This window comes from Ascaphus truei, chromosome 8 (genome assembly GCF_040206685.1).
Source record: "Ascaphus truei isolate aAscTru1 chromosome 8, aAscTru1.hap1, whole genome shotgun sequence".
In the NCBI taxonomy this organism is placed as follows: Eukaryota; Metazoa; Chordata; class Amphibia; order Anura; family Ascaphidae; genus Ascaphus; species Ascaphus truei.
Window position 1 is genome coordinate 37,574,454 of NC_134490.1, and position 14,437 is coordinate 37,588,890.

Sequence of the window (14,437 nt, forward strand, 5' to 3'; positions counted from 1 at the left end):
TGGGAGAATGATGGTTTGAGGCTGCTTTGTTGCCTCAGGACCTGGGCGGCTTACCATCATTGACACAACCATGAATTCTGCATTGTATCAGAAGATTCTAGAGGAGAATGTCATGGTCATCCGTCCGTGAGCTGAAGCGAAAGTGGGTCATGCAGCAAGACAATGATCCTAAACATACACGCAGATCTACAAAAGAATAGCTGCAGAAGAAGAAATTCTGTATTTTAGAATGGTCTAGTCAAGGTCCGGACATAAACCCCATCGAAATGTTGTGGCAGGACCTGATGCGAGCTGTCCATGCAAGGAAGCCGTCAAATGTCACTGAGCTGAAACAGTTCTGTAAGGAGAAATGGGCCAAAATTCCCCAAAACCGATGTGAGAGACTTACCAGCAGTTACAGGAAACGCTTAGTTGAAGTCATTGCTGCTCAAGGAGTACTAAATCTAAAGGTTCAAACACTTTTTCACACAGGGATATTAAATGTTGACTCATTTGTGGACAAATAAATGTGGAAAAAGTATCGTGTTTTTGTGTCATTTATTTGATCAGGATATCATGAAAAAATTATGGAATTTTCGTTATCATTGGGGTTCACAAACTTTTTTTTGCCAGTGTGTATGTGTATATATAAATATATATATTTGCCCGATTGTAAGGCAAGGCTTTTTCAATAAAGTTTCATTGAAAAGTCCATACTTCCCTTATAATCAGGCGTTGCACATGTTGCTGCTCCTGCGTAAGCACTTGCGCATGCGCAGATGGCTAATGTGTTAATAGCAGCCGCCTGTGTATGCGCTGGTGCTGGTGGTCGCACATGCACTGACAGCTGCTGTGTTAATAGTTTACACATGACCGAAGGAGCGCTTGCACATGTGCTCCTCTTGGTCCTGTGTAAGCTATTAATACAGCTGTCTGCGCATGTGGGAGCGCTCACACGTGCGCAAATGGCTACTGTGTTAATAGCTTTCACAGGATTGAAGCTCCTTTCCATCCAGTGTAAGGCAGCAACACAGCAGCCGGCATATTACCTATTTGTTACTGTTAGCTGAGGCTGGAATTGAGTGGGGGTCGTACTTATATTCAGGGTCACCCTATAATCGGGCATGAACGGTATATACGCACACTGTCCTGCACTGATATATATATATACATACACACACACACTGTCCTGCACTGATACATACGCACCTGCACCTATGTTGCTTGAGACGTATGAATTTGTTACCCGGTCGGGTGGAGATTGCCGTCGGGACCACACACAGCCTCCGGTAGAAGTTCCAGCACAATGCAAGTAGAATCACCGCTGGACTGGGGATGAAGGACTGTATTGAACTTGTCATTGTTTATTGCAGTGACCTCAATTGCACAACGTTTCGAGGGCGATTCCTCTTCGTCAGGTTTTACAACTTGGCACCTGACAAAGAGGAATCGCCCCTGAAACACTGAAATAACCAATGATGTAGATAAGAGAAGTTCGATACAGTCCTTTATGGCCAGTCCGGCGGTGATACTACTTTCATTGTGTTTCAATCCCTTTTTTGCATTGCATAATATAAACTAACTTCCACATCTATGCATTGCTGCTCATACACACATGCATGCATCTCACCTACATACATACATACATACATACATACATACTGTATATACATATATACACATATATACTCACACACTTTACACTGCATATAGAAACTATATTTAGCCGATATGAACACTTCTTTGCTTTGCCCACATACACATTGCTGTGCATATTCATGTACATACATATATCTATATCTATATATATACTGAGTTAAGTTATGGTGAGTAAAAAAAGTGACAAAAACCCTCCACAGCAAAGCATATAGCAAATGTAAATATACTGTATGCTCATTTGCATGTCTTAGGCAGGTCTGCAACCCCGCCTTTCCCCATTATCACCCAGCACACAGCACTTCCACTGCAAGGGATTCTGGGAAATGACATGCAAATGAGCACACAGTGCCACTTTTTGCATCAAAAACCATTTTATACATGGTTCCCTATAGGCTTCATTGCATAGCCAGTTAACCAACCCCACACTGATGAGACCCATTAAGGTCGAAACAGCTGTCTGTGGGTGGGTTTTCTGGCTATGCATCTTAACCCTGGCTGTGCTCAAAGCTGTGACCATGCAGCAAGCTTAAGCCTATAGGGAACCATATATAAAATGGTTTTTGAAGCAAAAAGTGGCACTGTGTGCTCATTTGCATGTCATTTCCCAGAATCCCTTGCTGCAGTGGAAGTGCTGTGTGCTGGGTGATAATGGGGAAAGGCGGGGTTGCAGATCTGCCTAAGACATGCAAATGAGTGTACAGTAATATTTTCATTTGCTATATGCTTTGCTGTGGAGGGTTTTTGCCACTTTTTTTACTCACCATAACTTAACCGTGTGTATGTATGTATGTATGTATGTATGTATGTATGTATGTATGTATGTATGTATGTATGTATGTATGTATGTATGTATGTATGTATGTGGGCCCCGGGTATACTTGCAAATGAGCATACAGTTTATTTACATTATATATATATAATACACACACATAAATGTATACATACTGTACAACCTGGATATTAGACTGTATGTATGCGTATATATATAAATATACATACATACATACACACACACACACACACATTGTGCACATACATGATCAGTTGCCGGACCCTCCGGAAGCACAGGGGTTAAATGGAGCAGCACTGCAGGGGTAGGGTTACCCTCTGGCACATGGTCCTTGCCGTGCTCAGGCATGCGCCCCAGGCCCCGCGAGGGTCCTTGTGATTTGATCATGGGACCCAGCGGGAATCGTGGCCTTGAATATTTTCTTGGCTGTTAGCTGGGAAGGGGGGGAGGGGCGGCTGAGAGGGATCCATTTATCTGCCGCCTTTTGTTAAAAGCAAATCCATTAATGTGAGTGGGGGGAAGAGGCATTGGCCTGTGCAGGGGCACCGGCCAATGCCTGTGGCACTGGCTGCATACATGCAGCATAAATATACACTCATAGCACAGCACACATAGTGTGTATGTATATATACACACGTACATGCAGTAATAAATATATACACATAGCACAACACAGTGTGTATGTGTGTATAAATATAAATATAAATATATATATATATATATATATATATATATACACATACACATACATACACATGCAGCATAAATACACACACACAGTGTATATATACTGTATATATATATATATATATATATATATATATATATATATATATATATATATATATATACACACACAGCATAAATATACATGTAGCACAACAAACATATATATATGTTTCAGCACAGCAGTGCAGACATAGTTTTGGAAAAGATACGCTATCTTTTTTTTCAAAACCCCTTTTTCCAAACAGACGCTCCCACCTCGTGATTAGCGGGGTCAGAAGCAATGTCACGCTTTTAACATGCTTTTTTTCTTTTCTTTTTTTACCCCGATATCTAAAAAAAAAATGACCAAACATTTTCTGCATCGTTATGGGACATAGGGTCCGGGGGTCGCAGCACCCTTTACTATTTCTGCCCCCAATTTTAGAAATGTGAGGTTATTTTTCCCATTGCTGTGGCACCGAAGTAACTTTGCGTTCCGTAGTAGGTATGTGAGAGAGAGAGAGCGAGAGAGCGCGAGAGAGCGCGAGAGAGCGCATTATTAAGGTAAAAAAAAAAGTAACAAAAGCCCTCCACAGTAAAGCATAGCAAATGGAAATATTACTGTATGCTCATTTGCATGTCTTAGACAGGTCTGCAACCCTGTCTTTCACCATTATCACCCAGCACACAGCACTTCCACTACAGCAAGGGATTCTGGGAAATTACATGCAAATGCGCACACAGTGTCACATTTTGTCTCAAGCTCACATTACATGAACAACCCTTAAGCCAATGCATTCTGTTCTAAACACAGCTTTTAAACATAGGCTGGGATGAGATGCAAAGCCAGTAAACCCACTCACAGACAGACTGATTCGACCTTGTGGGTCTCTTCAGTGTGAGGTTGGTTGTACTGGCTTTGCTGGTGTGTGTGTGCATATATATGTGTATTATATATGTGTGTGTATGTATGTATACACTTCACAAGGGTGAAGAAATTAAAGTGACAGTGAGCCGGACATATCGCAAGCAGAAATGCCCAACCTTGGACAGGGGTGGTATGCGACTGGATTCCAAGAGATATCAATGGTCCAAGACAACGTCCAAAGGTAAGATGGGAGCATGACATTCGAAAATTAGTTGGAGCAACGTTGTAAGAGACGTGTGCAGAGGTACATATAATGGAGACCGATTTGGGTGAAATTATATCTTGGCTTTATGGAGCCTGTTCCTTTATCAAGGCAAAACATATAAAAACAACAGATAACAAACCCCTATTCCTTTGTAAGGGCTAAATTACTTCCCCAGACCCTATCTGCAGGACTGGAGGGATATTCCCAGTACCAGCCTATCACCTTAAAGTCTCAGGAGATACCTTAAGCAGGTGGCCCTCCAGTCAGTCTCTGGCAGGTTCCTGGGTCCTCTGTGTCCAAGAAATATAGGTGTCTGGGTGACTTGCTCTCAGCACACATTTGTGCTCAAGACAGTGTCTGTGTCCAGGCTTCTCTGCTCTGCTTCTGTCAGCCCAAATGTGAACTCAGGAATCTCTCTCCTGTGTCTCACATCAGGCTTTTCTCAAGAGTCCTAATCAGCCAGATGGCGTCTGGTTGATTGCCTGTGTGCAATTAACCAACACACTGCTGGATTTAGAGGCAGTTTCTCTCAAACAGTGATAAGTCCTTGTTACAAACGTGGAGAAGAGGCTTGCAACCGCAGTACAGGGAAGATCTTTGCAGAGTCCTTCATCCGGCAGTGGGACGACAAGGGCTGAAGATTATATTATAATATATAGGGGACCATGTTATATGGTTTTGAAGAAAAAGGCGGCACTGTGTGCTAATTTGCATGTCATTTCCCAGAATCCCTTGCTGCAGTGGAAGCACTGTGTGCTGGGGGATAATGGTGAAAGGCAGGGTTGCAGACCTGTCTAAGACATGCAAATGAGCGCACAGTAATATTTTCATTCGCTATATGCTTTACTGTGGAGGGTTTTTGTCACTTTTTTTTAACCACCATAAACTTAACTAAGTATAAGTATATATATATATATATATATATATATATACACACACACACACGCACGCACCACACCCCCACACACCCACACATATATGCACCACTATGTGTAAGGGGAAGACTGGCACTGAGGCTGTATGTGCGTGAGGGGGTGGCTGGCACTGGAGCTGTGTGTGTCGTGTGAGCCTGGCACTGGAGCTGTGTGTGTCGTGTGAGCCTGGCACTGGAGCTGTGTGTGTCATGTGAGCCTGGCACTGCCGCTGTGTTTGTGGTGTGAGGCTCGCACTGCGGCTGTATAAGGGGGAGGCTGGCACTGCGTGTGTGTGTGTGTGTGTAAGTGGGAGGCTGGCACTGCATGTGTGCGTGAGGGGGAGGTTGGCACTGCGGCTATGTGAGGGTTGCAGACCTGTCTAAGACATGCAAATGAGCATACAGTAATATTTCCATTTGCTATATGCTTTACTGTGGAGGGTTTTTGTCCCTTTTTTTTACCCACCCTAACCTTAATAATGTGTGGTGAAGACCTACTCTTAGTCTCAAACAAGCAGAGCCAGTACAACCAATCTCACACTGAAGAGACCCACAAGGTCGAAACAGTCTGTCTGTGAGTGGGTTTACTGGCTTTGCATCTCATCCCAGGCTATGTTTAAATGCTGTGTTTAAAGCAGTAGGCATTGGCTTAAGGGTTGCTCATGTAATGTGAGCTTGAGACAAAAGGTGGCACTGTGTGCTCATTTGCATGTCATTTCCCAGAATCCCTTGCTGCAGTGGAAGTGCTGTGTGCTGGTTGATAATGGTGAAAGGCGGGGTTACAGACCTGTCTAAGACATGCAAATGAGCATACAGTAATATTTTCATTTGCTATATATTTTTAAATAGAGAGAGATGAGGAAATTCACTACAACACTTTGTTAAAGGAAAGTTATGGGCGAGATATTAAATAATCAACAAAAAAACTCTGCCCCCTTTTGAATGACATCATTGGGATAAAACCACAATTTTAATCTAAAGATTTAGGGGGCAATTTAATATACACTGGAGCCGCCCAATGGCCACTTCTGAGTATATTGAATTAGCCGTATAATCTATAATTGTGTGTGCGGCCTGCCGTAGGTGGTGTAATAGAGCGGCTTGGTAGAAATGATGCGACTCGGGAAGAACAATGCCACTCGGGATGAAATTAGACTTTTGTCCTGGGGATACGTACAGGTTACACCTGAAAAAGGGGTCCACCCTATTATGAGAGATTATTGGGGAGGAGGGGAATGCTGCAGCAGGAAGGAGGGAGTGAGGAGGGGAGCTGGAGGCTCATTTAAAGCTATACGGGCTGGGGCTTACGGCCGCCCCCTCAGTCACAGAGGCCTGCAGCCTTAGAATTAGGCAAAATACGCATTTTAAAATGATGAAAAGTAAAAGGGCGACGCCAGCGAGAATCGTCTGGATAGTTTCCCACTAAATGTAACTAATTTAAATGTGTAGATTTTACTTTTATTACAAGATTTTCTCTCTCTATCAGGGTTGTCACCCTTCTGGGTTTTACCCGGGGCCTTGGCTCTTACCCTCTCCGGCGGCGGCAGCATCTCCCCCTGCGGGGTCCCGTCAACGTGGCTCCGCCATGTCAAATGTTGCGTTGCCATGACAACGGAACGCCACGTGAGGCCGCGGCGCCGTGCGGTGTCCCGCTGTCACGGCAACTGGACACCGCATGGTGCCGTAACGTCACGTCGTCGTGACCACCATTTGCCGGGACCTTGCAGGAGGTGATGCCGGGAGATGTCACTGCTGGAGAAGGCGAGAGAAATAAATATATAAATAAACAAAATAGATTTTAAAAAAATCTAATTGCAAAAACTCTCTCTCTCTCGTTATAATAATCCTATATTTGTACAGCGCCAACATATGCCGCAGCGCGGTACAGTGGGGGTGCAGAGTGATGTAAATGACATAAACAGAATGACATACAAATAAGGACAGCCGAGCGCAAACACCTGCGGAAGGTAATGATATATACACACACACATAGAAAGAGCTAGGTTAGTTGATTTGTTTCTGTGACGTCACGGCCGATCTCTGAATTCGTTCCATTATTTCAATAGTGTAAACATTTTAAAATGTATATCTTGCAGAATTATAATTTATGCCATTAGATAAAATGTGTGATGTCGTCGATGATGCCATGCAGTGATGTCATCAATTAAGTCATGATGAGCAAAAGAAGGTGTGGGGGGGTGGGGGCAGTTATTATAGATCCCTGGTCATAACTGAGTTTCCCGGCTTATGATCACTTGATTTCTTACCCCTTCATTACTTTAACAGTTTTTGTAGTGAGTTCTTGACACCCTCTACAATTCAATATGCCGTTTTGTTCTCCAATGTAACTATAACACACATCACTGTGAAATGCTCAAAGAACTAGATTGGTCATCACTTGAGTCTAAGCGCAAAGTTCATCATTCCTGTTTTGCCTTCAAATAATTTCTGGGCAAGCTACCCGTCTATCTGAACAAGCTCCTCACCCCTACCACATGCTGCACTTCTCATCTGAGATCTGCCTCCAAAAGACTGTTCATGGTCCCAAGGTTGTATTGTATAGTATGTCTTTATATAGCACCATTAATGTACATAGCGCTTCACAGTACAAATACACGCGACAATCATATAAATAATAAACAACAGATCATGGGAATAAGTGCTTCAGACATATAAGTAACATTTCGGAAGAGGAGTCCCTGCTCCGAAGAGCTTACAATCTAATTGGTAGGTTCAACAAAGTATCCGGCCGCTCCTTCTTCTCTTACCGTGCACCCCAAAACTGGAACAATCTACCGGAGACTCTCACAGCCTCCACCAGTCTAAGTTCTTCCAAAACTAAAGCTGTCTCACATTTTAATCTGGTCTGTAACTGTTACATACACCTATAACATATATTATCTGTAACTGTGCATACAATGTCTTGTATATAATGTATAACCATGCTCACTTAATGTAACTATGTATCTGTCATCATAACTCTGTGCCCAGGATATACTATAATGTATTACTTCCTACATACACAGCACACACATACAATATAGATACAAAACAGATACAGGATATACATACACATAGTATATGAATAGACATAAGACAGATACACAAACAGCGTGCACAGCTCACACACAAACACGCATTATATACACACACACAACCTCACACTGGCACAGAATGGCAGATAAACCGTATACACATGGGCACAGGGCAGAGAAACACAACCTCCGAAACATACACACTACATATTTACAGTCACACAGCACCATCCACTCATACATACGTGCCACTACAGTCCCTGCCACCCCCATTGTATTCAAGGACTTGCAGTTCCTGGGCATTGGTATATGGAGACTACAGATCCCAAGGTGCACTGGGCTGGGAACTCTGGCATGGATTGTCATGTCCCCCTGTCCACAAGCACCATTGTTATCCCACGTGCATGCTGATTGGTAAAGGGAGCGGTCAGTCAGAGGGAGGGGTCCCCGGGGAAAGGGTGGGGGGCACATGAGCTCATCCTATCATAACAAGGAATGGGAAGCAGCCGCACCCTATGAATACAATACAGAGAGATGGCTATATACAGAGAGAAATAGCTTTATACAGAGAGAGAGAGACGGCTATATACAGAGACTACTATATAGAGAGACCGACATACCTTTTTTTTTTACAGCGAGAGAGCACTATATACAGAGAGCAGAGTGTGCACAGAGAGAGAGTCACAGAAAAAAGAATGGGTGCAGAACAGCGCTAATAATACAACAAATGAAAAAATATATAGGCAGCCAGGTGAATAACTGGTAGTACAACCAGTCAGAGTGACAAAACAAAAAAAGGGGTAACCGGCGCCAGAGGGGTTAAAATATCAAACCGATTATGGTGTATAGTCCAAATGCAGTCCTTAAGATGATGGAATATGATGATTCTCACCTCAACGGGATATATGTGGAAAGAAGACAGTGGAAGTGCTGTATGCTGGGTGATAATGGGGAAAGGCGGGGTTGCCGACCTGGCTAAGACATGCAGATGAGCATACAGTTGTATTTGCATATTTGCTTTCCTGTGGAGGGTTTTTGTCACTTTTTTTACTCACCATAACAAATATATATATATATATATATATAACTAACAGGTACACCTTAGTTCCACTGTCAGTGAGGGATGGAGGAGAATCCACATAAGGAAAACCTCTGATAGAGGCATTGTATCCCATACTTATTGTGATATATATATATATATATATATATATATATACATACACACATACACACACACACACACACACACACATATATATATAAATATATATATATCCAATACAATCCAGCACAACTTTGCACAGAAACATTTATCGCAGCTATTCTTTGTCTGATGTGCAGTATGAATGTCACCCGCTGGTGTCTGACGTGTAGGTTACCCGTGACCTCTTGTTGTTTGACGGGTGATAATCATATCTTCTGATTTCATTGGACACGTAGTAAGCATGTCATCAGCCGGCAGCTGCTGCAATTAGCTGAAGGCTGAGCGACAACCAATGGTGGCACGGCAGGAACAGCGGGTCTGCAATATCATGTACAATAGATACAGGTGGGCTTCAGCAGGTGCAGGACCCATGTCACACGTCACACACGCGTGTCACTGAGCACCGCTGCGTGTCCTCTACATGCCTACAGTTTATTGAGCGAGGAACCCCTTCACTGCTAGAGCAAGTCAGCAACACAATGGCAGTGAAAGGGTTACCAGGCGTGCCGTGTATCCCAGAATAATCCCGTCCCGGAGTTGTGCTCTCCTGTATTCACACTTCCATGGCTCAGCGTGTGACGCGAGGCACAGGCCGTGACAGGAATACCACAGCAATTCCAAAGTGACTTTAGCCAGGGGGAGGTCAGGCAGGGAGCGCTGCTTAGCAACAGTGCCGGCCTCACCCCCCCCCCCCCGTCCGTGTGTGACAGGCACCTGTGGGTGACACTGTCGTGACATGAGGCACGCACGCTGCATACGTCTCCTCTACTAAACACGGGATAATCTGCGCAGGGTGCTGACAATCTGGGAACACAGATCTATGTGAACATCGGGGACCTGTCACCCTAAATACATCAACCCCATTCAGCAATGTGTTCGGGGCACTGGCACTAAAGGGGTTAACTGAGACCTCTCCGTCCCCTCTGCTCCTTCTCACAGTGATCGTCCCTCTTTGCTGTCGCAGTCCCCATACACCTGGGAGATCAGGTAGCCACCTCTGGGGTGGAATCCCAGCTGCATATTTCCATCTCTCTGCTTTGCACAGCAGCAATGTAATCACTGCACTGCCTCTGGCAGTGACCCTGCAACATCTTATTAAAGTAACCTTGCTACTGAGTGCCTTATTGCCCCTGTAAGATCGTATTGTAATAACCTGGCTCCTGAGTGCGTTATTCGCCCTGTTAAAGCTTATTGCAGTAACCTGGCTCGAGTGCCTTATTGCTTCTGTCATATCTCATTGCAGTAACCCTACTACTGAGTGCCTTATTGCCCCCCTGTAACATCTTATTGCAGTAACCTGGCTTCCGAGTGCCTTATTGCCTCACTGGCTGAGGCTAGCATTGCGTTACCGACCTGGTCTGTGTAAAAACAGCACAATAATACAAGTGGAGCCCCCCTGCGTGTCCTGGCTGTTTGTCTGGCTGCAGACGCTCCCTTTTGGCTCCTGGCCCCCTTGGCTTCTTGCCCTGCGTTCCACACACCAGAATCCAGAATGATTAACAAGGGACCAGCTGGACAAACCTGCTCTTCCCACTTGTTTTGCTGAACTCTGGGTGACTGGGATTGGGGTGGAGAAGGTGAGGATGGAAGACCAATGGGTGTTAATTTTCCGAGCTGCAGAGGCCCCTGCAAACCGCAAAGCTCTCAAGTGTGGTGATCCAACAGCACCCCTGGTGTCATTAACCCCTTCAGTGGCAGAGGGGCTTCTAACGCAATGAGCATGGATATATAACACGCACAGACCCCTAGAGAATGAAATATATATCAATATATCATTTATAATAAAGGCCCTTTAGATTGCCCATTTTTTTAACCGCTATACCTCCTACCCGAACTCCTATTGCCCCATATAACCCCCTCCCAATAACTCCTCCTATTGCTCCATATAACCGCTCCCTATAACTCCTATTGCCCCATATAACCCCCTCCCAATAACTCCTCCTATTGCTCCATATAACCGCTCCCTATAACTCCTATTGCCCCATATAACCGCTCCCTATAACTCATCCTATTGATCCATATAACCTCTCCCTATAAATCCTTCTAGTGCCCCATATGATTCTTCTATTGCCCCATATAAACCCTCGCTCAATCTCCTCCTATTGCCCCATATAACCGTTCCCTATAACTCCTCCTGTTGCTCCATATAACCGTTCCCTATAACTCCTCCTGTTGCCCTATGTAACCGCTCCCTATAACTCCTCCTTGGTACAGAAATATTAGCCCTATAAAAAGGTGCACCCTTGATGTCTCAGATTCTGTCCCAGACTGATCAGTAAAGTCAGGTTTCCAGGAGCCCCACAAAGCTGTAATGCACCGCAGGATTTGGGATACCCCTTCCACTGTCTACATGTGTGTGATTTATCGCTCACACCGCAGGGAGGCGGGAGCCGTGGCAACATCTCCATGGAAACAAAGATGAAGCAGGTGTCAGGGGACTGGGGAGATGCACAGCAGAGAGATACAGTGTCTGCAGCATGGACACACACAGTATACACATAGAGCAGAGAGATACAGTGTCTGCAGCATGGACACACACAGAATACACATAGAGCAGAGAGATACAGTGTCTGCAGCATGGACACACAGAATACACATAGAGCAGAGAGATACAGTGTCTGCAGCATGGACACACAGAATACACAGAGCAGAGAGATACAGTGTCTGCAGCATGGACACACACAGTATACATATAGAGCAGAGAGATACAGTGTCTGCAGCATGGACACACACAGTATACACATAGAGCAGAGGGATAGTGTCTGCAGCATGGACACAGTATAAACATAGAGCAGAGAGATGCAGTGCCTGCAGCATGGACACACAGTATAACACTGATACACATAGCAGAGCGATGCAGTGCCTGCAGCATGGACACACAGTATACACACTGATACACATAGCAGAGCGATGCAGTGCCTGCAGCATGGACACACAGTATACACACTGATACACATAGCAGAGAGGATACAGTGGCTGCAGCATGGACACGCAGTATACACACTGATACACATAGCAGAGAGGATATAGTGGCTGAAGCATGGACACACAGTATACACACTGATACACATAGCAGAGAGGATGCAGTGCCTGCAGCATGGACACACAGTATACACACTGATACACATAGCAGAGCGATGCAGTGCCTGCAGCATGGACACGCAGTATACACACTGATACACACAGCAGAGAGGATACAGTGGCTGCAGCATGGACACACAGTATACACACTGATACACATAGCAGAGAGGATGCAGTGCCTGCAGCATGGACACACAGTATACACACTGATACACTTAGCAGAGCGATGCAGTGCCTGCAGCATGGACACGCAGTATACACACTGATACACATAGCAGAGCGATGCAGTGCCTGCAGCATGGACACGCAGTATACACACTGATACACACAGCAGAGAGGATACAGTGGCTGCAGCATGGACACACAGTATACACACTGATACACATAGCAGAGAGGATGCAGTGCCTGCAGCATGGACACACAGTATACACACTGATACACTTAGCAGAGAGGATATAGTGGCTGAAGCATGGACACACAGTATACACACTGATACACATAGCAGAGAGGATGCAGTGCCTGCAGCATGGACACGCAGTATACACACTGATACACATAGCAGAGAGGATATAGTGGCTGAAGCATGGACACACAGTATACACACTGATACACATAGCAGAGAGGATGCAGTGCCTGCAGCATGGACACACAGTATACACACTGATACACTTAGCAGAGCGATGCAGTGCCTGCAGCATGGACACGCAGTATACACACTGATACACACAGCAGGGCGATGCAGTGCCTGCAGCATGGACACACAGTATACACACAGCAGAGCGATGCAGTGCCTGCAGCATGGACACACAGTATACACACTGATACATACAGCAGAGCGATGCAGTGCCTGCAGCATGGACACACAGTATACACACTGATACACACAGCAGAGCGATGCAGTGCCTGCAGCATGGACACACAGTATACATATACACACAGCAGAGCGATGCAGTGCCTGCAGCATGGACACACAGTTATACATGCAATCACACATTAACATTCCAGTGCTAACTGCACCAAACCCATCACACTTCCTGCAGAGAGCAGACAGGCACAATGAACTCAGGGACAGGACATCGCTGTGCATCCCATTATGTGATAGCTGTTAGCTGATGAGAGATAGCTGTTGATCCAACTACGAGGTAGCTGTGAGCTGATGTGAGATAGCTGTGTGCCAATGAGAAATAGCTATGCATTGCACTATGGGATAGCTGTGCATCCCACCATGACAGGGGTGGCCAACTCCAGCCCTCAGGGGCCAGCAACAGGACAGGTTTTAAAGATATCCTTGCTTCAGCACAGGTTTGCTCAATGAGACTGAGCCACCTGTGCTGAAGCAGGAATAGCCCTAATACCTGGCCTGTTGCTTGCCCTTGAGGACTGGAGTTGGCCACACCTGTACTATGAGATAGCTCTGAGCCAATGAGAAGCAGCTGTGCTTCTCGCTATGAGAGAGCTGTTAGCCAATGAGAACTAGCCATGCATCTCATGCTGCGATAGCTGTGAGCTGGTGGAAGATAGCTGTGCGTGTAATGGCCTCTGGTTGCCCCTGATTCTGGTGCTGGGAGTGAGGCGCAGGATGCATTAGTGATCAGGATGTGCAGTGTCAGGGGGGGGGGGCGCAGTCTGAGTGCTGGGGGGCTCCTGTATATTTAATGAGGAGCGGAAATAAGATGCACTCAGACCCCCGTGGGATTAATAACCCCCCTCCTCCCTGGTCTGGAGGCAACAGGGCACTTAGGGAGACAACGAACTGTCACTAACAAAGCTCAACCATTTATCTAGAGATCCATCAAGTATAAGCCATGCACTACAAAGCATGCAAACCTTCCAGGCCCAGGGAAAAGGTGCAACATGTCAGAGGTAATAAAGGCAGTGTGCAGAGCTCAGCGGCACCGCCAGCGTTACTGCCCATGTACTTAAGCCTAAAAGCGC

The 14,437-nt window shown here is 45.4% G+C and overlaps 1 protein-coding gene across 2 annotated transcripts in view; it reads right to left on the reverse strand.

The window, feature by feature from the left end:
* Nucleotides 1-14,437, reverse strand: part of PALM (paralemmin) — a 45,968-nt gene that overhangs the window by 24,194 nt on the left and 7,337 nt on the right. The window contains exon 1 of one of the 2 annotated variants that reach the window (XM_075611492.1): nt 8,463-8,552. The exons of the other annotated variant lie outside the window; for it this stretch is intronic. The gene's annotated coding sequence lies outside the window, so the exon portion shown is untranslated. Of the gene's footprint in view, nt 1-8,462; nt 8,553-14,437 lie in introns of those variants that run through there. 2 annotated transcript variants of the gene reach the window in all.